This window comes from Oncorhynchus clarkii, chromosome 17 (assembly GCF_045791955.1).
Source record: "Oncorhynchus clarkii lewisi isolate Uvic-CL-2024 chromosome 17, UVic_Ocla_1.0, whole genome shotgun sequence".
Lineage (NCBI taxonomy): Eukaryota > Metazoa > Chordata > Actinopteri > Salmoniformes > Salmonidae > Oncorhynchus > Oncorhynchus clarkii.
In genome coordinates this window covers 67,503,010-67,527,756 of record NC_092163.1, presented here as the reverse complement: position 1 = coordinate 67,527,756, position 24,747 = coordinate 67,503,010, and the positions used below count along the sequence as shown (strand labels likewise).

The following is a 24,747-nucleotide window of genomic DNA, read 5'->3' as shown; positions in this document are numbered from 1 at the left end:
AGTTTCTGAGTTATGAGAACATTGGCCGCAACCTAACAAATGTTCTGGGAACTTTCACAGAAACAATTTTGGTTTGCTGGGATGACTTTCATTTACAGAAAGCTGAATCGACTTATAGTGCTGCTCAGAGTATTGGTGTAATGGTGTTCACAGGTAAGGTTAGGATTATTAGTGTTACTGGAGATGCCTGCTCCATTAAGACTGGTGATGTGACAGTGTTGTACCATTGTACCGTCATTACAAAGCCTTGCATTGACATGTAGCCAACTACTGAGTGGCATTGGTGACATTGATATAGTACAGAGTCTGAGTCCACAGAGTGGTTTATCGCACGGCTTTCTTAAGAGGACCAGATACATATAAATATCTAGCTTCCAGTAGAACTTGTGTCTGATCCTCCTTAGAAGAATTACTCTGTGGTTTCCAAATGACTTTCTTATTGCGAGATAGTACTGTTTCATTATTAACAAGTAGTGCTTTGAAGCTAGGATTTATTTGTGTAGCTGAAACAAAATATTAATTTGTGCATTAAGAGGCACTTCAATGCAAATAAATCGAGGGGTGAGAAGTAGTGATAAAATGTGAATCTTTTAGACATTGTGAATTGTGAAGGGCTTTTCAAGTTTCAACGTGTTCTGCTGCAGCATACATTGTTTGCTGGGTCAAATATCAAAACAACAAGAAGGAAAAATAAGGATGAGAAGATGTCAAAGGTTTTGAACAGCATTCTAAAAGCACTCCGCTGAGGTTAGCAGCAGCAGAGGGGCTGGATCTACATTGCTGCTACCACATCATCTTACCAAACCCTGGACAATAGTTCTGATACAGTGAAGAAATCCCAACCCTAGCCTTAAACTAACCCTAGTGTGGTAGTGCTTCATGGAATGTATGCATTCACTACTGTAAATTACTCTGGATAAGAGTGTCTTGCTAAAGTACTAAAATGTAAATGCAATGGCAGGCGGATTGGGATTTGTCATGTTAAAACATGTCCACAGCGCCATTCTCTGATGAAAAACAGACAAATTCCTTCAACCGAGGGAGGTCTGCCATGTCCTTGAATTTGTCTTTGTTTTAGAATTTTAGAACCGCGTGATTTATGTTGTATCCACCACTCAATCCCAGGACCTTTCACAGGAGATAGGGTCTCATCACTGCCCTCTAGAGGTTAGGGAGGCGAGATGGGGATTGTGTGCTGACTTTATACTCCTGTATAGTTCAACAGGAACAGTGCTAATCTGAAACATGGATGGTCCAGAACTTACTTTGATCACCCTGTTGTTGCAGGAAATTTACTGCACAGCAGGAAATGCAAACCTGTAGTGTATTCAATGTTTAAAAAGGCTTATAAAGTTTAATTTCCACTGTATCACAGCCTGGTACTGCAACTGCAAGTCCCTCAACCGCAAGGCTCTCCAGAGGGTGGTGCGGTCTGCACAACTCATCTATGGGGGCAAAATACCTGCCCTCCATGACACCTACAGCACCCGAACAGCCACTGCCTGTTCAAACCGCTACCACCCAGAAGGAGAGGTCAGTACAGGTGCTTCAAAGCGGGGACTGAGAGACTGAAAAACAGCTTCTATCTTTTCAGTCTCCTGAGGGGAAATACATTTTGTCGTGCCCTCTTCATGACTGCCTTGATGTGCTTGGACCATGTTAGTTTAGTATGTTGGTGATGTGGACGCCAAGGAACTTGAAGCTCTCAACCTGTAGCCTGTAGCCCACATCTTCCTGTAGCCCACATCTTCTTGTCTTGATCACGATGAGGGAGAGGTTGTTGTCCTTGCACCAGATGGTCAGGTCTCTGACCTCATCCCTATAGTCTGTCTCATTGTTGTCGGTGATCAGGCCTACCACTGTTGTGTAGTCAGCAAACTTAATGATGGTGTTGGAGTTGTGCCTGGCCGTGCAGTCATGAGTGAACAGGGAGTACAGGAGGGGACTGAGCACACACCCTTGAGGGGCCACCGTGTTGTTACCTACCCTTACAACCTGGGGGCGGCTCGTCAGGAAGTCTAGGATCCAGTTCCAGAGGGAGGTGTTTAGTCTCAGGGTCCTTAGCTTAGTGATGAGCTTTGAGGGTACTATGGTGTTGAACGCTGAGCTGTAGTCAAGGAATAGCATTCTCACATAGGTGTTCCTTTTGTCCAGGTGGGAAAGGGCAGTGTGGAGTGCAATAGAGATTCCAACATCTTTGGATCTGTTTGGGCGATATGCAAATTGGAGTGGGTCTAGGGTTTCTGGGATAATGGGGTTGATGTGGGCCATGACCAGCCTTTCAAAGCATTTCATTGCTACAGATGTGAGTGCTATGGGTCGGTAGTCATTTAGGCAGGTTACCTTAGTGTTCTTGGGCACAGGGACTATGGTGGTCTGCTTGAAAGATGTTGGTACAGTATTACAGACAGACAGGGAGAGGTTGAAAATGTCAGTGAAGACACTTACCAGTTGGTCAGCACATGCTCGGAGTACACGTCCCGGTAATCCGTCTGGCCCTCGGCCTTGTGAATGTTGACCGGTTTAAACCGGTCTTACTCACATCGGCTGTGGAGAGTGTGATCACACAGTCATCCGGACCTGCTGATGCTCTCATGCATGTTTCAGTGTTGCTTGCCTCGAAGCGAGCATATAAGTTATTTAGCTTGTCTATGCTTGTGTCTAGGCTTGTGTCACTGGGCAGCTCTCGGGTTGTGCTTTTCTTTGTAGTCTATAATAGTTTGCAAGCCCTGCCACATCTGACGAGCGTCAGAGTTGGTGTGGTACGACTTGAACTTAGTCCTGTATTGACGCTTTACCTGTTTGATGGTTCGTCGGAGGGCATAGTGGGATTTCTTATAAGCTTCTGGGTTAGAGTCCCACTCCTTGAAAGCGGCAGCTCTGCTCTTTAGCTCAGTGCGAATGTTGCCTGTAATTCATGGCTTCTGGTTGGGAAATGTATGTACGGTCACTGTGGGGACGACATCCACGATGCACTTACTGATAAAGCTAGCGACTGAGGTGATGTACTCCTCAATGCCATCGGAAGAATCCTGGAACATATTCCAGTCTGTGCTAGCAAAACAGTCCTGTAGTTTAGCATCTGCTTCATCTCCACTTTTTTTTAGACCGAGTCCCTGTTGCTTCCTGCTTTAATTTTTGCTTGTAAGCAGGAATCAAGAGGATGGAGTCATGGTCAGATTTGCCAAATGGAGGGCAAGGGAGAGCTTTGTACGCTCTGGTTGCACATTGAACATGCTGTTGGAAATTCGGTAAAAATGATTTAAATTTCCCTGCATTAAAGTCACCAGCCACCAGGAGCGCCACCTCTGGGTGAGCATTTTCCTGTTTGCTTATGGCGGAATACAGCTCGTTGAGCGCGGTTTTAGTGCCAACTTCACTCTGTGGTAGTATGTAGACAGCTATGAAAAATACTGTTGAAAACTCTCTAGGTAGATAGTGTGGTCTACAGCTTATCATGAGTTACTCCACCTCAGGCGAGCAAAACTTTGAGACTTCCTTAGATATTGTTCACCAGCTGTTGTTGACACAAATGCATTGGCCCCAGCCCCGTGTCTTACCAGAGGCTGCTGTTCTGTCTTGACGATAGAGTGTATAACCCGCCAGCTGTATGTTCTTAATGTCATTGTTCAGCCACAACTCAGTGAAACATAAGATATTGCAGTTTTTAATGTCCAGTTGGTAGGATATATGTGCTTTCAGTTTGTCTCATTTATTTTCCAGCGATTGAATGTTAGCTAGCAGAATGGAAGGCAAGGGCAGATTAGCCACTCGCCGCCTGATCCTCGCGAGGCACCCGGATCTTTTGCCTCGAAATCTCTGTTTCCTTCTCCAGCGAATCACAGGGATCGGGGCCTGGTCGGGTGTCTGCAGTATATCTCTCGCGGCCGACTTATTGAAGAAGAACTCCTCATCCAATTTGAGGTGAGTAATCCCAATTCTGATGTCCAGAGGCGCTTTTCGGTCATAAGAGACGGTAGCATCAATATTGTGTACAAAACAAGTTACGAACAACATGAAAAAACAAACAAAATAGCATGATTGTTTGAGAGCCGATAAGACGGCAGCCCTACTCTCCGGCGCCACTCTCCGGCGCCATGTTGTTAGATTACTTTTTAGATATTACTGCACTGTCGGAACTAGAAGCACAAACATTTTGCTACACTCGCATTAACATCTGCTAACCACGTGTATTTGACAAATAAAATTGGATTTGATTTGATTTAAAATGTCAAACTTTGCTCTAACAACCCCTAAAAAATCCACACTATAATTCACATTTCCTGTTGCTGCACCATTATATTTCTGCTGTAAGAAACAGGTCAAATTAAGATCTTACATCTGTATTGAGAGAGACAGGACTCTCACTGACTGCATGCATAACATACAGTATTGACAAGTGCAGTGGTATACAGCTGGTGATTTCATCATCTTGCTGCTGTCATGACGTTGGCCTGGGGATAGGTTTATGACAGTCATAAATACCTATTCCCCCCTTTTTCCTCTCTCTACCTTACTAAGGTTACATTTGCAAAATTCTTTGGTTAACATAGAGATTCTGGGAACATCAGAAGGTGGGGGGAAATAAACTATATTCTGATAATACGACCAATTGAACATATGAGGTGGTACTTAATGAATGAATATGATGTCAGTTCGATTGTCATCTGAGATGTTCTCATCAATGATAAGATGACATAAACTCTACAGTGGAAAGTTCACACATCAGAGTTATCGGATTCACATGGAATTGTTGTTCAATTTAAACGTTTTAATATGAAATTATTCATGATGGGATGAGATGTGATTTTAGATTCTAAAATGTGAGATTTGGGTTTTCAAATCAGAGCAGAGTGAAGAGACCCGCCCCTGTGAAGAGACATGGGCTATAAAACTTTTCAAACACGCCGTCCTCTCCCTTCCTATATAAGCCCTTGACGACAATATAACCTCCTGTTCCGAGGACGTGAGGACAATGGTCCGATGTCAGAATGGTTCAGATAATAACTACAGAACGAAGCCAACATCAGCGTGAGCTTTGGTTGCGAATGGTATGAACTTTGAACTCTTATTCACTACAGAAGTGACACCTCCTAGCCGTTGAGTAAGCAACAGCCGCTGCAAATGAGGGTTAGGAAGGAACAGACAGAGTATCCCGTCTATCACACAACGACGTTACTACAATGTATCCAATTGACAACCAGTGTCACGTTCTGACCATCGTTCGTGTGTGTTTTCCTTGTTTTAGTGTTGGTCAGGACGTGAACTGGGTGGGCATTCTATGTTGGATGTCTTGTTTGTCTATTTCTATGTCTGGCCTGATATGGTTCTCAATCAGAGGCAGGTGTTAGTCATTGTCTCTGATTGGGAACCATATTTAGGTAGCCTGGGTTTCACTGTGTGTTTGTGGGTGATTGTCCTTAGTGTCCTGATGTCATTGGTCTGTGTTAGGTTTCACAAGTATAGGCTGTTTCGGTTTTCGTTAAGTTTATTGTTTTGGTAGTGTTTGTGTTTAGTTTGTTTCTTCATTAAACATGGATTGCAATAGACACGCTGCATTTTGGTCCGACTCTCCTTCTCATACGGAAAATCGTTACAGAATCACCCACCACCAACGGACCAAGCAGCGTGTCAACAGGCAGCAACAGCAGCGTAAAGAGGAATGGACATGGGAGGACGTTATGGACAGCAGGAGTATGGACTATACTACTTGGGAGGAGATCGACAGGTGGGCGGCCGACCCAGGGAGAGTGCCGGAGCCCGCCTGGGATTCGCTGGAGCAGTGCGAGGAAGGTTATCGTAGAATGGAGGCGGTGAAAGCAGAGAGGCGCTGGTATGAGAAGGCAGCACGGCGACGCGGATGGAAGCCCGAGAGGCAGCCCCAAAAATTTCTTGGGGGGGGGGGGCTAACAGGGAGTATGGCTACGCCAGGTAGGAGACCTGGGCAGACTCCCTGTGCTTACCGGGGGGCTAGAGAGACCGGACAGGCATCGTGTTATGCAGTGGTGCGCACGGTGTCTCCAGTGCGGGTGCATAGCCCGGTGCGGTATATTCCAGCTCCGCGTGTCGGCCGGGCTAGATTGAACTTCGAGCCTAATGCCATGAAGCCGGCTCTACGCAGCTGGTCCCCAGTGCGTCTCCTTGGGCCGGCTTACATGGCACCAGCCTTGCGCTCGGTGTCTCCGGTTCGCCTGCATAGCCCAGTGCGGGCTATTCCACCTCGCCGCACTGGCAGGGCGACCGTGAGCATTCAACCAGGTAGGGTTGGGCAGGCTCGGTGCTCAAGAGCTCCAGTGCGCCTGCACGGTCCGGTTTTTCCAGTACCACCTCCACACCCCAGCCCTCCGGTAGCAGCTCCCCGCACCAGGCTTCCTGTGCGTGTCCTCGGCCCAGTACCACCAGTGCCAGCACCACGCATCAGGCCTACAGTGCGCCTCGCCTGTCCAGCGCTGCCAGAGCCTTCCTCCTCTCCATCGCTGTCGGAGTCTCCCGCCTGTTTAGCGCTGTCAGAGCTTTCCGCCTCTACAGCGCTGCCGGAGTCTCCCGCCTGTTCAGAACTGCCAGTCTGCAAGGAGCTGCCAGTCTGCAAGGAGCTGCCAGTCTGCAAGGAGCTGCCAGTCTGCAAGGAGCTGCCAGTCAGCATGGAGCTGCCAGTCTGCAAGGAGCTGCCAGTCTGCATAGAGCTGCCAGTCTGCAAGGAGCTGCCAGTCTGCAAGGAGCCGCCAGAGCTGCCTGTCTGCAGGATGCCGCCAAAGCTGCCAGTCTGCAAGGAGCCGCCAGAGCTGCCAGTCTGCAAGGAGCCGCCAGAGCTGCCAGTCTGCAAGGAGCCGCCAGAGCTGCCAGTCTGCAAGGAGCCGCCAGAGCTGCCAGTCTGCAAGGAGCCGCCAGAGCTGCCAGTCTGCAAGGAGCCGCCAGAGCTGCCAGTCTGCAAGGAGCCGCCAGAGCTGCCAGTTAGTATGGAGCAGCCAGGGCCGCCAGTCAGCATGGAGCAGCCAGGGCCGCCAGTCAGCATGGAGCAGCCAGGGCCGCCAGTCAGCATGGAGCAGCCAGGGCCGCCAGTCAGCATGGAGCAGCCAGGGCCGCCAGTCGGCATGGAGCAGCCAGTCAGCATGGAGCAGCCAGAGCAGCCAGTCAGCATGGAGCAGCCAGAGCTGCCAGTCAGCATGGAGCAGCCAGTCAACATGGAGCAGCCAGAGCTGCCAGTCAGCATGGAGCAGCCAGTCAGCATGGAGCAGCCAGAGCTGCCAGTCAACCAGACTCTTCCAGATCTACCAGTCAACCAGACTCTTCCAGATCTGCCAGACAACCAGACTCTCCCAGATATGCCAGTCTACCAGACTCTTCCAGATCTGCCAGTCTACCAGACTCTTCCAGATCTGCCAGTCGACCAGACTCTTCCAGATCCGCCAGTCGACCAGACTCTTCCAGATCCGCCAGTCGACCAGACTCTTCCAGATCCGCCAGTCGACCAGACTCTTCCAGATCCGCCAGTCGACCAGACTCTTCCAGATCCGCCAGTCGACCAGACTCTTCCAGATCCGCCAGTCGACCAGACTCTTCCAGATCCGCCAGTCAGCCAGGATCTTCCAGATCCGCCAGTCAGCCAGGATCTTCCAGATCCGCCAGTCAGCCAGGATCTTCCAGATCCGCCAGTCAGCCAGGATCTTCCAGATCCGCCAGTCAGCCAGGATCTGCCAGAACCGCCAGTCAGCCAGGATCTGCCAGAACCGCCAGTCAGCCAGGATCTGCCAGAACCGCCAGCCAGCCAGGATCTGCCGGATCCAACTACCTGCCTGAGCTTCCTCTCAGTGCTGAGCTTCCTCTCAGTGCTGAGCTACCCATCAGTCCCGAGCTACCTCTGTCCCGAGCTGTCCTTCTGTTCCGAGCTTCCCCTCTGTCCCGAGCTGTCTCTTAGGAGGGTCACCTATCTAGGGACGCTAAGGAGGTGGACAAAGACTATTATGGAGTGGGGTCCACGTCCAGCGCCAGAGCCGCCACCGCGGACAGATGCCCACCCACACCCTCCCCTATAGGTTTAAGTTGTGCGTCCGGAGTCCGCACCTTGGAGGGGGGGTACTGTCACGTTCTGACCATCGTTCGTGTGTGTTTTCCTTGTTTTAGTGTTGGTCAGGACGTGAACTGGGTGGGCATTCTATGTTGGATGTCTTGTTTGTCTATTTCTATGTCTGGCCTGATATGGTTCTCAATCAGAGGCAGGTGTTAGTCATTGCCTCTGATTGGGAACCATATTTAGGTAGCCTGGGTTTCACTGTGTTTGTGGGTGATTGTCCTTAGTGTCCTGATGTCATTGTTCTGTGTTAGGTTTCACAAGTATAGGCTGTTTCGGTTTTCGTTAAGTTTATTGTTTTGGTAGTGTTTGTGTTTAGTTTGTTTCTTCATTAAACATGGATTGCAAGAGACACGCTGCATTTTGGTCCGACTCTCCTTCTCATACAGAAAACCGTTACAACCAGAGACATTCTTCAAAGGACAAAGGACTCGGTTGGACAACACGGCCTTCCATCTACCACCAACCTACTGAAGCGCAGCTCAGAGTAAATATTTATTGCATTTCCTGTTCCAAATGGGCGGTAATTTAGAATGCATAAGATACTGTATTTACGATAGCACAGCTTCGCCCTTTGTTCCTCAGTCTTCCTGCTCATTCACTCAAACCCAGCCCCTTTTATTTTGTGTAACAAGCTGTCATATCTGTTCTGCCCACTAGGGACGTTTTCCTTTATGACGTAATTTGTAATCAAGTTATGATTTAATTATGTGTATGTGTAGTTCTGTGTGATTATTTAGATATTTAGTAAATAAATAATTAAACCCAATTTTGTATTGCTGATTCAACTTGTTAGCCAGGGTTCGTGCAGATAACCAAGAATTTACAACTTTCAGATGAGACTGAATTAAGATGACGATTAATATTGACTGCTATTGATGTAAAATATTACTAGGTCTTTAAGAGTTTATTCAGAAGATAACAGATCTATAAATATTATTTTGTGGTGCCTGACTCTCTAGTTAATTACATTTACATGATTAGGTCAATCAGGTAATATTAATTACGGAGAAATTATTTTATAGAATAGCATGTCATATCATTTAATCCGGCATAGCCAAAGACACGACACTGCTGACTGCAAGTGTAACCACACTCCCTCGCAGCCACACGGATTGGACAGGTGCTGTACTTTTCCACAGTGATACTGGTACTTTTTGAAGGTAAACATACTCAGTGATGCATGCTTATTACTGTCTGTGGGGCATGGGGAGTTTGAAGCATAGATCAGTGAGAAGGCAAAGAAGGCAGCAAATCATTCTTTACATTAGGCCTATCTACAGCTCAGAGAAAGAGGGGATAGTATGGAATTATCTAAACCAGTGAGTAGGCTATGACAGGTCTACTGTCTGCTCTGTTTTCATCTTTACTGAAACCTGAGAACATCATGCATGGCATAAAACAGTTTATTTCAATAGACTGACTTAAAGGTGCACTATGCTGAAATGTATCCTGCTTTGACTGGTTGCAGACATTATAATAGTTCTAATAGCCCAATTTCAGTTTATGGAACAAAACAAGCAAGTATAGTGTAGAGAATCATTGTACCATCTAAATAGATTTTCCATAACCCAAAATATTGTATTTTCAGCTGTTAGAAGCTGGTGTACAAAACCAAAAGTAAAAGATACAAAAAAATAAGAATGTGAGCAGAGCATAGAAATAGCACATATAGAACAGATCTACTGCTTCTTAGACTTGCTTTCAATGAAAACGACAGATCTATAAATCACATTTCTATGTGAATTTGTTTGGGTAGCTCAAAAAGTTACGCATTGCCGCTTTAATACAGAACAACATATTTTCCTTTTTATCAATTGGACCAGTATAGTGTTATTTTTTTTAACCAAGAAGAAGGACTATAAATGCATGTTATCTCAATAGTCCCGCCAAAGTTTATACATAAATGGTGATTATGTCACATTTAAGCAATTAATAAGTCCATTATAAGGCCCTGTCTTGAAGTGATGGACCACTTCACTAAGCTTATTATTATCTTCTGAACGCGAAAAGAGACTGTGCCATTGCATATTGTACCTCGATAGGCGTTTGTTTTGTGCCAATTATTAAATCAAAGCCATTGCAGTGCCAAAATCGTTGTTAGGTAACGTGAATTGAAGGCCGTTCTCTGCTTGGAGTAAAAGCAAGCAAGCGCTGTTCGCTGACATCCGGAGACTTGCGCGTTTTCTCCTCTACTCCCAGCTTTCGTTCCTCCCTCTTTCGCTCTCCTTCTCTTCCTCATACTCGCTCGAAGCTCTTGACTCCGTCATATACTGCTGTTCCCTCAAAGCAGGGAATAAGGACGGGGCAGAGGCAGTATTGGATTGATTTGCCCGCGGTGCACAACGTCAACAGTCCACACCTGGATGTGTGTTTGACTTGAAGGTAGGTGGCAACATTTAGCATTGTATTAATACATTTTATATTTGCGGTGCTTCCATCTCATCATAGGGAATAGTTTTTTTTATTAGGTTACAATCTCTCCTTACTTCCAAACAAATTCTTGCACATGGCTGTAAAACATGCATGTATCCCTGATTGTTTTATTATAACATGTTTTAAAAGGCCATTCGTAAACTATGCTGGATTCCGTTATATTATGTTTTTTCCTCTTGATGTGACGTTACTATGTAAAAGGCACGCTGGAGCGAAATGCCTAGCACAATGTAATATTTCGCAAGGGAGAACGTCATTGCTGGGCTATTCTGCAATAATTCCATTCCATACGACTGCATTTGCGCTCCCTAAAAGGACAGAGCACATTTGATTCGGGATCTTTATGGTGGAACATGCCCATGGCCTTTCATAATATCCCATGTCGTCGGGACATTGTGTGAAGGCGATGTGTGTGTGGCATGAGGTGATACGAAATAAATGAATACTGGTTCTAGGGCTCCAGAGGCACAACTTGTAGCGTCAATGACGCTGCTATTTCCCTCACATCCTCTGCTCAGCCCTCGCCCCAACTGACAGCTTTAATAACAAACTTAGCTTATTCTCCACGATAGTCATATAGCCATGTTGTCACATAAAGCTAGTAGACCAACACAAATAATGAAGAATAAATCAATTAGATGTAATAGGCGTTCCCAGTAATAAGAATAAAAAGTTGATGATCATACACAGCAATATCTATATCAGTATCACAGTGTCCCAGTGTGGATCAAGTTTCAAGTTTCAATGTCACATGCAGAAGTACAGTGAAATCTTTCTTGCAAGCTCCAAACCCAACAAGGCAGTAAACAATATAAATGTAGCACAAAAAATAACATGAGGTAGAACAAAAACACACAAGAAATAAAACTAATAAGATCATATTTAGTGTTAGTATTACAGTGTCCCAGTGTGGCATAGTGAAGTCAGGGCCAGCTCTAGCCTTTTGGGGGCCCTAAGCAAGATTTGGTTGCGGGTAAAATAATTGGATCTGAGTTCCCCTAGCGGTCAGGGGCCCAAAGCGACCGCATATGTGCTTATGCCTGGAGCCTGTTTAGCCTTAGGCTGAGTGTTAGCCTCCTGGGGATAGAGGCCATGCAGTGAACAGAATGGAGCACATTTATTAAATTATATTCTATAATATTATATTCTATTATATCCTATTCTATTCTATTATGTTTTATTCTGTTTTATTCTGTTATATAACCACTCAGGTGGGTGGCATCTCGCTTTTTTGCCCATGGAGGAGAGTGAATTCAGATCCATGATGACAGTCAATCCTTGAGCACTTATGTTGAATATATTGCCAGATATACTGGCATACTATTGCTCACAAAGTGCTTTCATCTTTATCATAAGTTTCATCAGGCATTCAAATCCCTGTCCAGTAATGTGGCTTACCTCTGCACTATGCATCCCTATGTTAAGCCTGCGTACCAGGGTGGACCGATGGCTTGAATCACACACACTCTTACTGACCATCAACCCTCTCACTCACCTTCATGTTTACCTCAAGGAAGATGCTGTATAGTGCTCTGTTTCTGTTTAATTCAGCCCTGTCATTATATAGTGCAGCTATCCCATCAGGCAGATCACTCAAGAGGGACTTCGAAATTGGATATCTATCCATGTCTTGAGGATGTCGGGAAATGCCTTCAAATCCGGCCACTAGGGGCAACAGTCAGCACTATTACCATCAAGTAGGCTTGGGTTTTCCCATGACCGAATCCCATGACTCTGGATCAGAGGGGTGCGTGATTGATCCCAGTGTTTGATAGCCCCTTTATTTATTATTTTATTTACCCCAGTCCACTTATTTACCCCAGTCCACTTGCCTGATTCTCCCCAGACACTCCCATCTCACACAATGCACCCACACTCAGATTGATTGATGCTTATGCACACACACACACACACACACACACACACACACACACACACACACACACACACACACACACACACGCACACAAGCACACACATACACACACAGACAGTCATAAACAGACACGTGGCTGTATGCATAACGCGCTAAGACACTGATCCAAACGGCACACATGGTCCCACATCACACCCTCTCAGAAACACACAAACACCTTCAGGGGTATGTTCAGTCAGGCATTCCCAAGCCGAGTCTTCCCATTACATGTGTTTAAAGTTGAAAGGCATTTCTATGACCTGTAGACGTAATATTGAGTGACTGACATCACCAATAACTAATCACTGATTAGTTATATATATATATATATATATATATATATATATATATATATATATATATATATATATATCCAGATAATCACACCAAAAAAGTATTCCTACAAACAGCACACTGTGAGGGAGTACAATAAGCATCTGGTAGAAGTTAAATGAAATAAACATTCAGAAGACTGTTACGCCACATGCTCAGGCAGGTCCATGTATGGAAGTGGTCTCACCTCTCACCATGATGCTTCTGAGCAGGGGAGCAACTTTGGTATATTAAGAAGTGAGGAGAGGCAAAACAAATATTTGTCTTTTTACAAATATAAATACTCCAAACAGCCTACCCGACTGCTCAGAGGCGTCCACATGGTCCTAAAGCACACCGTTACCCTGTTTTGTATCACATTCCAATGATGAAACTGGGGGGGACAAAAATGCAATTTCAGAATGTGGGGGGACATGTCCCCCCCGTCCCAAGTTAAAGTTGCACCCCTGCTTCTGAGCCCCTTCTGTTTTCAAACACATAAGATCTGTTTCAGATCAGAAGCTTCAATAATAATGTCACAGTTGGCGTTCTTGTAAAAGGTGTTTTTAACCAACACAAACTTTGTAATGTGTGTCACACTGATACAGTGGACATGCTCATTGGTCAGGTTCAGTGATTTGGTTGTGCACTGTTTTCCCTGGGATTGGGGGGGAGGGGGGGGGGGGTAGTGTTGTTTTGTTGTTTGATGCAAGAAACCGCTTTAGAAAATAAAATGCCTAATTATTCTCATACCATTATTACAGAGAATCAGACAAATTAGGTCTGTGTAGAATATGTGCCTGAGTCATGCCTGTATGTGCCTGAGTCATGCCTACAACAACATCTCTTGGTTCGTTTTGCATACTGGAGCAGCAGGTAGCTGGCAGGTAGCCTAGTGGTGAGAGCCGAAAGGTTGCAAGATCGAATCCCTGAGCTGACAAGATAAAAATCTGTCGTTCTGAACAAGGCAGTTAACCCCCTGTTCCTAGGCTATCATTGAAAATAAGAATTTGTTCTTAACTGACTTGCCTAGTTAAATAAAGATAAAATGTTAAGTCTTGCATAGTTTGTTTTGTTTCGGCATGTTGCATTGAAAGAGGCTAATATTGCATTGATTTCATCGCAATTCCCACCATAAAGGGAAACGTTGCAGGGAAAACTCTAGAAAGTTCAATTAAGTTCAATCTTGTGCTTCTCTGGGCGAGATTATATTTCCCGGTGATGCGTTGTGCAGACCTCACTACCCTCTGGAGAGCCTTACGGTTGTGGGCGGAGCAGTTGCCGTACCAGGCGGTGATACAGCCCGACAGGATGCTCTCGATTGTGCATCTGTAGAAGTTTGTGAGTGCTTTTGGTGACAAGCCAAATTTCTTCAGCCTCCTGAGGTTGAAGAGGCGCTGCTGCGTCTTCTTCACGATGCTGTCTGTGTGGGTGGACCAATTCAGTTTGTCTGTGATGTGTACGCCGAGGAACTTAAAACTTACTACCCTCTCCACTACTGTTCCATCGATGTGGATAGGGGGGTGTTCCCTCTGCTGTTTCCTGAAGTCCACAATCATCTCCTTAGTTTTGTTGACGTTGAGTGTGAGTTTATTTTCCTGACACCACACTCCGAGGGCCCTCACCTCCTCCCTGTAGGCCGTCTCGTCGTTGTTGGTAATCAAGTCTACCACTGTAGTGTCGTCCACAAACTTGATGATTGAGTTGGAGGCGTGCGTGGCCACGCAGTCGTGGGTGAACAGGGAGTACAGGAGAGGGCTCAGAACGCACCCTTGTGGGGCCCCAGTGTTGAGGATCAGTGGGGTGGAGATGTTGTTGCCTACCCTCACCACCTGGGGGCGGCCCGTCAGGAAGTCCAGTACCCAGTTGCACAGGGCGGGGTCGAGACCCAGGGTCTCGAGCTTGATGACGAGCTTGGAGGGCACTATGGTGTTAAATGCCGAGCTGTAGTCGATGAACAGCATTCTCACATAGGTATTCCTCTTGTCCAGATGGGTTAGGGCAGTGTGCAGTGTGGTTGAGATTGCATCGTCTGTGGACCTATTTGGGCGGTAAGCAAATTGGAGTGGGTCTAGGGTGTCAGGTAGGGTGGAGGTAATATGGTCCTTGACTAGTCTCTCAAAGCACTTCATGATGACGGAAGTGAGTGCTACGGGGCGGTAGTCATTTAGCTCAGTTACCTTAGCTTTCTTGGGAACAGGAACAATGGTGGCCCTCTTGAGGCATGTGGGAACAACAGACTGGGATAGGGATTGATTGAATATGTCCGTAAACACACCAGCCAGCTGGTCTGCGCATGCTCTGAGGGCACGGCTGGGGATGCCGTCTGGGCCTGCAGCCTTGCGAGGGTTGACACGTTTAAATGTTTTCCTCACGTCGGCTGCAGTGAAGAAGAGTCCGCGTGTTTTAGTTGCGGGCCGTGTCAGTGGCACTGTATTGTCCTCAAAGCGGGCAAAAAAGTTATTTAGTCTGCTTGGGAGCAAGACATCCTGGTCCGTGACGGGGCTGGTTTTCTTTTTGTAATCCGTGATTGACTGTAGACCCTGCCACATACCTCTTGTGTCTGAGCCGTTGAATTGAGATTCTACTTTGTCTCTATACTGACGCTTAGCTTGTTTGATTGCCTTGCGGAGGGAATAGTTACACTGTTTGTATTCGGTCATGTTTCCGGTCACCTTGCCCTGATTAAAAGCAGTGGTTCGCGCTTTCAGTTTCACGCGAATGCTGCCATCAATCCACGGTTTCTGGTTTGGGAATGTTTTAATCGTTGCTATGGGAACGACATCTTCAACGCACGTTCTAATGAACTCGCTCACCGAATCAGCGTATTCGTCAATGTTGTTGTCTGACGCAATACGAAACATATCCCAGTCCACGTGATGGAAGCAGTCTTGGAGTGTGGAATCAGATTGGTCGGACCAGCGTTGAACAGACCTCAGCGTGGGAGCTTCTTGTTTTAGTTTCTGTCTGTAGGCAGGGATCAACAAAATGGAGTCGTGGTCAGCTTTTCCGAAAGGAGAGCGGGGCAGGGCCTTATATGCGTCGCGGAAGTTAGAATAGCAATGATCCAAGGTTTTTCCAGCCCTGGTTGCGCAATCGATATGCTGATACAATTTAGGGAGTCTTGTTTTCAGATTAGCCTTGTTAAAATCCCCAGCTACAATGAATGCAGCCTCCGGATATATGTATTCCAGTTTGCAAAGAGTCAAATAAAGTTAGTTCAGAGCCATCAATGTGTCTGCTTGGGGGGGAATATATACGGCTGTGATTATAATCGAAGAGAATTCCCTTGGTAGATAATGCGGTCGACATTTGATTGTGAGGAATTCTAAATCAGGTGAACAGAAGGACTTGAGTTCCTGTGTGTTGTTGTGGCCACACCACGTCACGTTAACCATGAAGCATACGCCCCCGCCCCTCTTCTTACCAGAAAGATGTTTGTTTCTGTCGGCGCAATGCGTGGAGAAACCAGCTGGCTGCACCGACTCCGATAGCGTCTCTCCAGTGAGCCATGTTTCCGTGAAGCAAAGAACGTTACAGTCTCTGATGTCCCTCTGGAATGCTACCCTTGCTCGGATTTCATCAACCTTGTTGTCAAGAGACTGGACATTGGCGAGAAGAAGGCTAGGGAGTGGTGTACGATGTGCCCGTCTCCGGAGTCTGACCAGAAGACCGCTTCGTTTCCCCCTTTTACGAAGTTGTTTTTTTGGGTCGCCGGCTGGAATCCATTCCGTTGTCTTGGGTGAAAGGCAGAACACAGGATCCGCTTCGCGAAAGTCATATTCTTGGTCGTACTGATGGTGAGTTGACGCTGCTCTTATGTTCAGTAGTTCTTCTCGACTGTATGTAATGAAACCTAAGATGACCTGGGGTACAAATGTAAGAAATAACACGTAAAAAAACAAAAAACTGCATAGTTTCCTAGGAACGCGAAGCGAGGCGGCCATCTCTGTCGGCGCCGGAAGTAATAGTAATGTTGGGAGCCAGGATGAGACAGACAGAGACAGACAGACAGACAGCTTTTCTCAGTCAGTCAAAATAATGAATCAGCTGTCATAATTTTTATGGATCTCTACAAAGAAATGTCAATAGAAAACAGGTCAAACAAAACTAAATGCAGCTAGTTTGCAATCTTTCCAGCTTCAGTTTGAAGTGATTGTGTTAGCTGTGTTCTTGGCTAGCTCCTCTTAACAACAGTGTCCTGACGAGAGAGCACATTTTCTATGCCAGGTGAAATCGCGCCTCATTAGCTCATTGTTATAGATGTATCTAAATAAATGTCACTAGAAAACAGCTTAAACAAACTCAAATGCAGCTACTTTGATGTTATTCTGGCTGCACTGTTTGACATGACTGTAAGCTAGCAAGCAAGGGATAAGAACGATGCCAGCCAGTATGGCAATGGAACATTTAGATCAAACAACTGGGCCGTGTCCATAGATGCAGAACAAAAAGCCTTAACGACTGGGTCGTGTCTCTGGCAACCGAACCAATATAACTAACGACCAGAGGGCTTGGGGAGCAACATAAAATTTGTGTCCAGACTATATCTCGTGAATGAATGAAATAGTACAAATAAATTCAGAAAAATATAATATTTTCTGAAAATATGTCAATCATTATTTGAATATGTTGGTAACCTGTTGTATAACACACCCATGCCAATATATCCTCCAAACACCGGCTTCTCTGGCATTATCACTTATTTATCTTTTCTACATAATTCATATCTGGTTTTGGTCATTTATGTTTACACTGAAAACATTGTAACATCCTGAGAATTATCTTCCAAAATAAATAAAATATTTGAAATCGTATTTTTTTGAGTGGCGGCAATGATTTATCAGTGGAAGCCCGCCACTGCTAAATTAATATAGGGGAAAAACTGTTATGGTTTTGTGTTCAGTGGACAATTGACCTCTTGACCTCTTCATGAAGCTCCATGGTTCTCTCCATAGGGCTGTATTCTCCATTAATGTTGCATCCTATCTGACTGCGGCAATCAGATTGTGACAGTTGTGAACAGTTTGCTACTGGAATTCATATTTTTATGCAGGCGCTGACTTTGGACAGCTTTTGTGGTTGTCCAAAGTATAAGTTTTGTGGTTGTTTTTGTACAAAAAAACTGTCATTTTAGATTGAATGGCATGTTGATATTTGGATAGCTGTTGTCTTCTCTCCTTGAATTTGAACAACGCAGGATTGGATTAATGCTGCAACCTTTAGAACAAAGTAGCCATTTCATTTTCCGAACTTGGCTAATTGAACCAAGTATATTATGAAATACCGTTTGTTTTAATTGCCTTCCTGTGAGCCAGTTATGTGAAGAATGCGTACCAAAACATCTCACCAAGTAAAGCCTCATCAAATGACCATCTGCCTTGCGAATACATGTAGTCAAGTCTTTTATCTCTTGATTCAATCAGCTATCCACAGGAGGTTGGTGGCACCTTAATTGGGGAAGAGGGGCTTATGGTAATGGCAGGAGCAAGTGGAAGGGTATCAAATACAACAAAAAGTTTCCATGTGTTTGATTCCATTCCATTCACTCCGTTCCAGCATTTATTATGAGCCGTTCTCCACTCAGCAGCCTCCACTGACATATATCCTCTTTTTGTTTGGCTCTGAAAACTGGAACTAGGCTATGATAGTAAATCTCTATTACAGGGGTGTCAAATTCCACAGAGGGCAGTTTCTGCAGGTTTTTTGTTTTTCAATTAAGACCTAGACAACCAGGTGAGTTCCTTACTAATTAGTGACCATAATTCCTCAATCAAATACAAGGGTGGTGCGAAGACCCACAGACACTTGGCTCTCCGTGGAATGAGTTTGTCACATGTTCTCTATTAGATCTTTAGCTCTTCAGCCATCAGCACTAAGTATACTTTTATTGCTCCATCCCTATAATCGTCATCTTATTTTTGGAGTTTGTTTGTGTTAAATCCCTCTCTCCGGCACAGCTGTCTGTCATCTAGCCTATACAGGCAGCAGCCTTAAAGGGTTGTTAACATTAAGGCTGGAACACTCCTGTTCCAGTTTAGATCTCACCATCCCAGAGCACTGCCTGATGCCTGCCTACTGAGAGACTTGGACGGAAGAGAATGGCTGGGGTGACATTGCATCACACCACTCTCCAGACAGAGAACTGTCTGTCTCTCTGTCTGTCTCTATGCTGCTGTATGTCTGTCTGGCAAACATGGGGCACATTTGTGTCTGTCTCACCCAGGGGTCATGCAGATACAAGAGTTTGTCATAGTGTGTGTGTTACTTGAACTGTGTGTGTGTGTGTGTGTGTGTGTGTGTGTGTGTGTGTGTGTGTGTGTGTGTGTGTGTGTGTGTGTGTGTGTGTGTGTGTGTGTGTGTGTGTGTGTTTGTTAGGTGCTTGAGGGTGCTGCTGGAATTTAAGCAGCCTGGCCTTATATACTAGATGTAACATAGTAAATGTATATCCAGGACACTCAAATTAGTATGATATGTTACATTTGGTATGGTTAGACAAGACAGAAGGTTACTTAAGGCAAAAACTAAAGTAGGTTGGTGGGTCATGGTGGATGGGTGGACTTTGCGTGTTCGAATCTCATCAACTTTAGCTAATTAGCAACTTTGCCACTACTTACTACTTTTTAGCTACTTTGCAACTACTTAGCATATTAGCTAACCTTTCCCCTAACCCTAACTCTAACCTTAACCCTTTAGCCTTAACCCTTTAGCCTAACTCCTAATCCTAACCCCTAGCCTCGCTAATGTTAGCCACCTAGCTAATGTTAGCTTTAGCCACCTACCTAGCTAATATTAGCCACAACAAATTGGAATTCATAACATATTCTACATTTGCAAATTCGCAACATATCATAGGAATTCCAATTCATAACATAATGTATAAATTACAATTCATAACATATTATACGAAATGGATGATGGACATCCACAAATGAATACATACCATATGAAGCGTAGCATATCATACTAATTTTTATTTTTTATTTCATTTAACTTTTATTTAACTAGGCAAGTCAGTTAAGAACAAATTCTTATTTACGATGACGGCCTGCCGGGGAACAGTTGGAGTGTTGGAGTAATTGGAGTGTCCCGGATTTACATTAACTATGTTATGTCTACCCCTGAGTCCAGGTTGATTTCAGAGCACAGCATGTAGCTTTTCCCTGATTTGAAATTCAAATGAGGAAGTATGAAGCATCTACTGGGTCTGAGGCACAGAGGCAGCGCTCCTCACTGTGCTCTGTCTTTACCTGGAGACAACCAGCTCCTGTACCCCATGTTAACCTAATATACTGATCCCACTAATCGTTACCACATTACAACATGCTGAATTTATCATTAGAAAATATTAATGCATTATCTTGTTTGTATCATTATTCATTTATTACAGTACAATACAGTACCAAACCAGGAAAAATTAAGCCAGATGTTCTTTCCCTACAGATGTAGGATCATAATTTGATCACAGGAAATGTTAAACTTGGAGTGCATTTGAGGTTTTAAAAAGATTTCTGAAATTTGTAATTTCTACTTTGAAACTTGATTTTCTCTTGTGAAAAGATGTATCAACCCCTACAAAAAATGCATTATAATTCACATTACCTGTTGTTGCAGAATTATTTTCCTGCTGTAGCAAACTGTCTCAAAATAAGATAATCTCTACAAACTGTATACAGTACTTTAGTACATGGGCTTTATAGTGCAGTGTGTGTTGAGGACAGAGTGTATGCTTTTTGTCAGTGTCTACTCTGGGCTGTCATTACTGCTGGCCCTGTGGACTGTTCCATGGCTCTGTGTTGTTGTAGTTGGGTGAATCTAGTCACATCTCATGCAGCGTTGCAGGGACGAGTCGGGAGGCAGTCACAGAGACGAGCCAAAGGCTTGGTCAGGGACACTGCTACTGAGAATACACACAGACAGAAGAGGAAACTTCACTTTACACTGCTCTCTGAGGTTAGCATGGTAAGGTCTATTCTGGATATTTGATTTAATGCATGGAGGGTTGCGTTCCCTCGTGGTCAAAGACTGCTGGCAAACCGAGTCGATGGCTGATTTGAATGTGATGGTAGTGCAATCTTATTTCTGTGTACCATTCCTAAACAGCAGTATTTGAGCTGACTTTCTTATTGAAGTAACCCTGTTGATGACTGAAGCTGTGCCATCACAGGCTTTAAGGATAACTATAGGACTATTTACTGTCAGCTGGGGACAATGAGGTATTGTCTTGCCATAGGAAATACAAGTCAATGATAGTCAATGAGTGTGTTTTCTGAATGGGCTAGACAGAGGGTGTTGATATGTCTACTGACTGACTGCTGGGCAATGAGCTGTCTCTCCCGTCTCTGTGTTCCCTCTTGCATCCCTGTCTTCCTCTCACTTCCTCAGTGTTGTCCCATCATCTCCTACTGCTGTCTGTCTGCTCAGGAGTTTTATTTTTAGCATCAGTTATTACACACTCTGCACTAGCCTCACTGATTCACTGGCCCCTCTCTCACATCGGTCTGTTCTGATGAGATAGGTGTTTTACTATTATACATCCTAGGGAGCTGCTATTTCATTTCAAATCAAATGTTTCTTGTTACATGCTCCCGAGTGGCGCAGCGGTCTAAGGCACTGCATCTCAGTGCTTGAGATTACAGGCTATCAGGCTAGGTCCTGACTGTTAGTCAACAGGGTGAGATATCACTACAGACCCTGGTTTGATTCCAGGCTGTATCACAACAGGCTGTGATTGGGAGTCCCATAGGGCGGAAAACAAATTGCCCCGGGTTTGGCCGGGTTAAGCCGTAATTTGTCAATATGAATTTGACTTGCTTGACTTGCCTAGTTATATAAAAAATAAAAACATGCGCTAAATACAACCTTACTGTGAAATGCTTACTTACAAGCCCTTAACCAACAATGGAATTTGGGCCTTGTCTTGACAAAGCATTATATCCTTCGTGTGGGACTCATTAAATAAAAAATCTTTGTCCAGCTCGAGGTGAATAATCACTGTTCTGATGTCCAGAAGCTCTTTTTGGTCATAAGAAATGGTAGCTGCAACATTATGTACAAAATGAGTTACAAAAAAATATAAAAATAAAAATAGCACAGTTGGTTAGGAGCCTGTAAAACGGCAGCCATCCCCTCTGGCACCATTATAGCCTTAATGCGGTTTTATGCTCGTCTTTTATTTAAAGCTTCCCATCATCGCCCGTGGAGTACGATGGGAAGTGTCACTTTGTCCTTCTGAAGGGGAGCCAGAGCCAGCCCATGGAGGTTGCAGTGAGTCAGCAGGTTCTGAGGCTGCATGCGAGGGTTTTCTCTCTCTCTTTCTTACATATCTGCCTCCCCCTTTCCCATCCCTCACTCTCTCTTCTTCCCTGAACAAATCTCCTCTCCTTTTTCAGGCATGAGACTTGTCATGTCCCACGCTCTCTCTGATCTGGTTGGATGATGTGTGTGCTTCATGCCTCATTGTTTTTCATCCCAGCTCAGACAGTAGGTGTCTGCTATTTGTGCTACTGTATCTTACAGCTATCCAGTACCTCAGGCAGTGGTGGTCGGTGCCATTTAAGATGAGGGAGGATGATTCTTTTGTTAATGATCATGGCCTTATTTCCATTACAGCATATTGGATAACTGTCATTCATATTCCATTCACCCAGCTCAATGTAACAGTGCTAGATTTAGGTTACTACATGATACTTAAATTATTCCTGTACCTATCATAAGGTTGCTACAACCTAGCCTATGAATGAGACTTTACAATGTAGGTACACACAGGTTGAGAGAATTGTGTGTAATCAAGGTGACAGTGATACATTCAATACCGTCATGCACACTCTTGCCTACATCTAGCTGATCTAGGGTGTCATCATTAGTCTCACAGTTGCAAACGAGAGTTTCTATTGGACAAATTCAGGTATGTTTATCTTCGTTCCATTTTCTAAGAAACGTTTTTCAACAGAATCAGTGGAATGAATACACCTCTGATCACACACAAACACAGTTCACTTTCATAGCAGCCACATAAAAACATCATGATCAATTTGCTCATTGTATATATAATTCCTTTTTGCAACAATCCATGCGTTCCCCTCTTCTCACCTTTTCCCTTCGCTTGTAGACTGTGACCAGGCGAGAAAAAAAACTTTACAAGTCAAACGTTCATATCATGACTGCTAACTGCTACACACAGCCTACATCATTGTCACGTCATAGTCAACATAGCTACTAGAACTAACACGTTAGTAAACCCGCTACAATCATGCAGTACAGTTTAGCAGTTACACCGGCGGGCTCCGGCGGCGAAACATTTATAAAACCAAAAGCTTAACTTGACTTGGAAGAGTTCCAGTGGTGGATAGCCATAGCCACCTAGCTAATATAGCACCCCTTTCTCATTGAGCTGTGTGTTGGAGTAGGCTAAAACAGTGAAGAAAGAAATACAACTAAACACACAACCTCTCTCTCTTGCTTCTCCTTCACTTTGGAAGAAATTGATTTGTTCAAAACTGTATTTCTCTCTTTGAAAAAACCCCTCACCATATGTTATGCACTGCAGTGCTAGCTAGCTGTAGCTTATGTTTTCAGTACTAGATTCATACTCTGATCCTTTGATTTGGTGGACAACATGTCAGTTCATGCTGCAAGAGCTCTGATAGGTTGGAAGACGTCCTCCGGAAGTTGTCATAATTACTGTGTAAGTCTACGGAAGGGGGTGAGAACCATGAGCCTCCTAGGTTTTGTATTGAAGTCAATGTACCCATAATTAAAGTCAATGTACCCAACAGTTGTCACAGTGACATTCTATTGAAATGGATACTTGCATACTACCCTGCATGAATCTGCAGGTAGCTAACCAACCAGGTTCAATGTTAGCTAGCTGACATTCGGCTACAACTCGCAAAGCAAATGGCTCTGAGATATGAATAATAAGATCATACTCATAACGTTAGCTAGCGAGCCAGCTAGCTAACAGTACACTTTAACTTGAAATGAAAATGACTTTCTGTTGGTTTACCGTGTAATATCTGTAAACGTAGCTAGCTACACTATCTTATCCGTCTACATAATGGATGGACGCCTCTCCCTGTCACGGATGCAATGGTTGCCCTTAGTTTGAAGATGTAATCCGGAGACAGGTGTTTTCTCCATCTCCTTAGCTATCATACTCTAATTCCACTGATTTCAAAACTCGGTCCAGAAGGTGGAGAGCAACGCTTATGCAGTTCTACTACTCGATACATTTTTTTTTTTAAAGCCACGTTAGACAGGATTACCTACACATACTGACCAACTCAAATAGACAGAAGCGTGCTATATGGCAGACCAATCTGAACTCATCTCTTGGCATGTCCAGCTCGCTCATTAGCTCAGCCAATCATGGCTAGCGGGAAGGTAGCTGACAGCTCGCTCATTATCTCAGCCAATCATGGCTAGTGGGAAGGTTGCTGACTTTTTCTGTGGCTAAACCAACTAGGCTCTTAATTTAAAACCTCTAGGGTAGGGGGCAGCATTCTGAATTTTGGATGAAACGCATGCCCAAATTAAACTGCCTGCTACTCGGGCCCAGAAGATATGATATGCATATAACTGGTAGATTTGGATAGAAAACACTGCGAAAACCTGAGAAAAATCCATTCAGGAAGTATTTAATTTTTTGGTTTTGTAGTTTTCTATTCAATGCCATTACAGTATCCATTGACTTAGGACTCCATTTGCAGTTCCTATGCCTTCCACTAGATGTCAACATTATTTAGAAATTGTTTCAGGCTTGTATTCTTATAAATGAGGGAGTAAGACCAGTCTGAATGAGTGGACCCTGACGTGTCACAGAGCTTTTTCATGCGCAATCCCGAGAGAGTGCATTTCTTGTTTACCTTTTATATTGACGACGATATTGTCCGGTTGAAATATTATAGATAATTTAGGCTAAAAACAACCTGAGGATTGAATATAAACATCGTTTGATATGTTTCTATGAACTTTACGGATACAATTTGGATTTTGTTGTCTGCCTGTTTTGACT

At 44.5% G+C, this 24,747-nt stretch overlaps 1 protein-coding gene across 4 annotated transcripts in view; it reads left to right on the top strand.

The window, feature by feature from the left end:
* Positions 1-10,288: 10,288 nt before the first annotated feature.
* LOC139371296 (band 4.1-like protein 1) overlaps positions 10,289-24,747 on the top strand; it is a 169,081-nt gene continuing 154,622 nt past the window's right edge. For 3 of the 4 annotated variants that reach the window (XM_071111602.1, XM_071111601.1, XM_071111599.1), the window contains exon 1: positions 10,289-10,453. The gene's annotated coding sequence lies outside the window, so the exon portion shown is untranslated. The remainder of the gene's footprint in view (positions 10,454-24,747) is intronic. The other variant, XM_071111600.1, reaches the window with a different exon arrangement.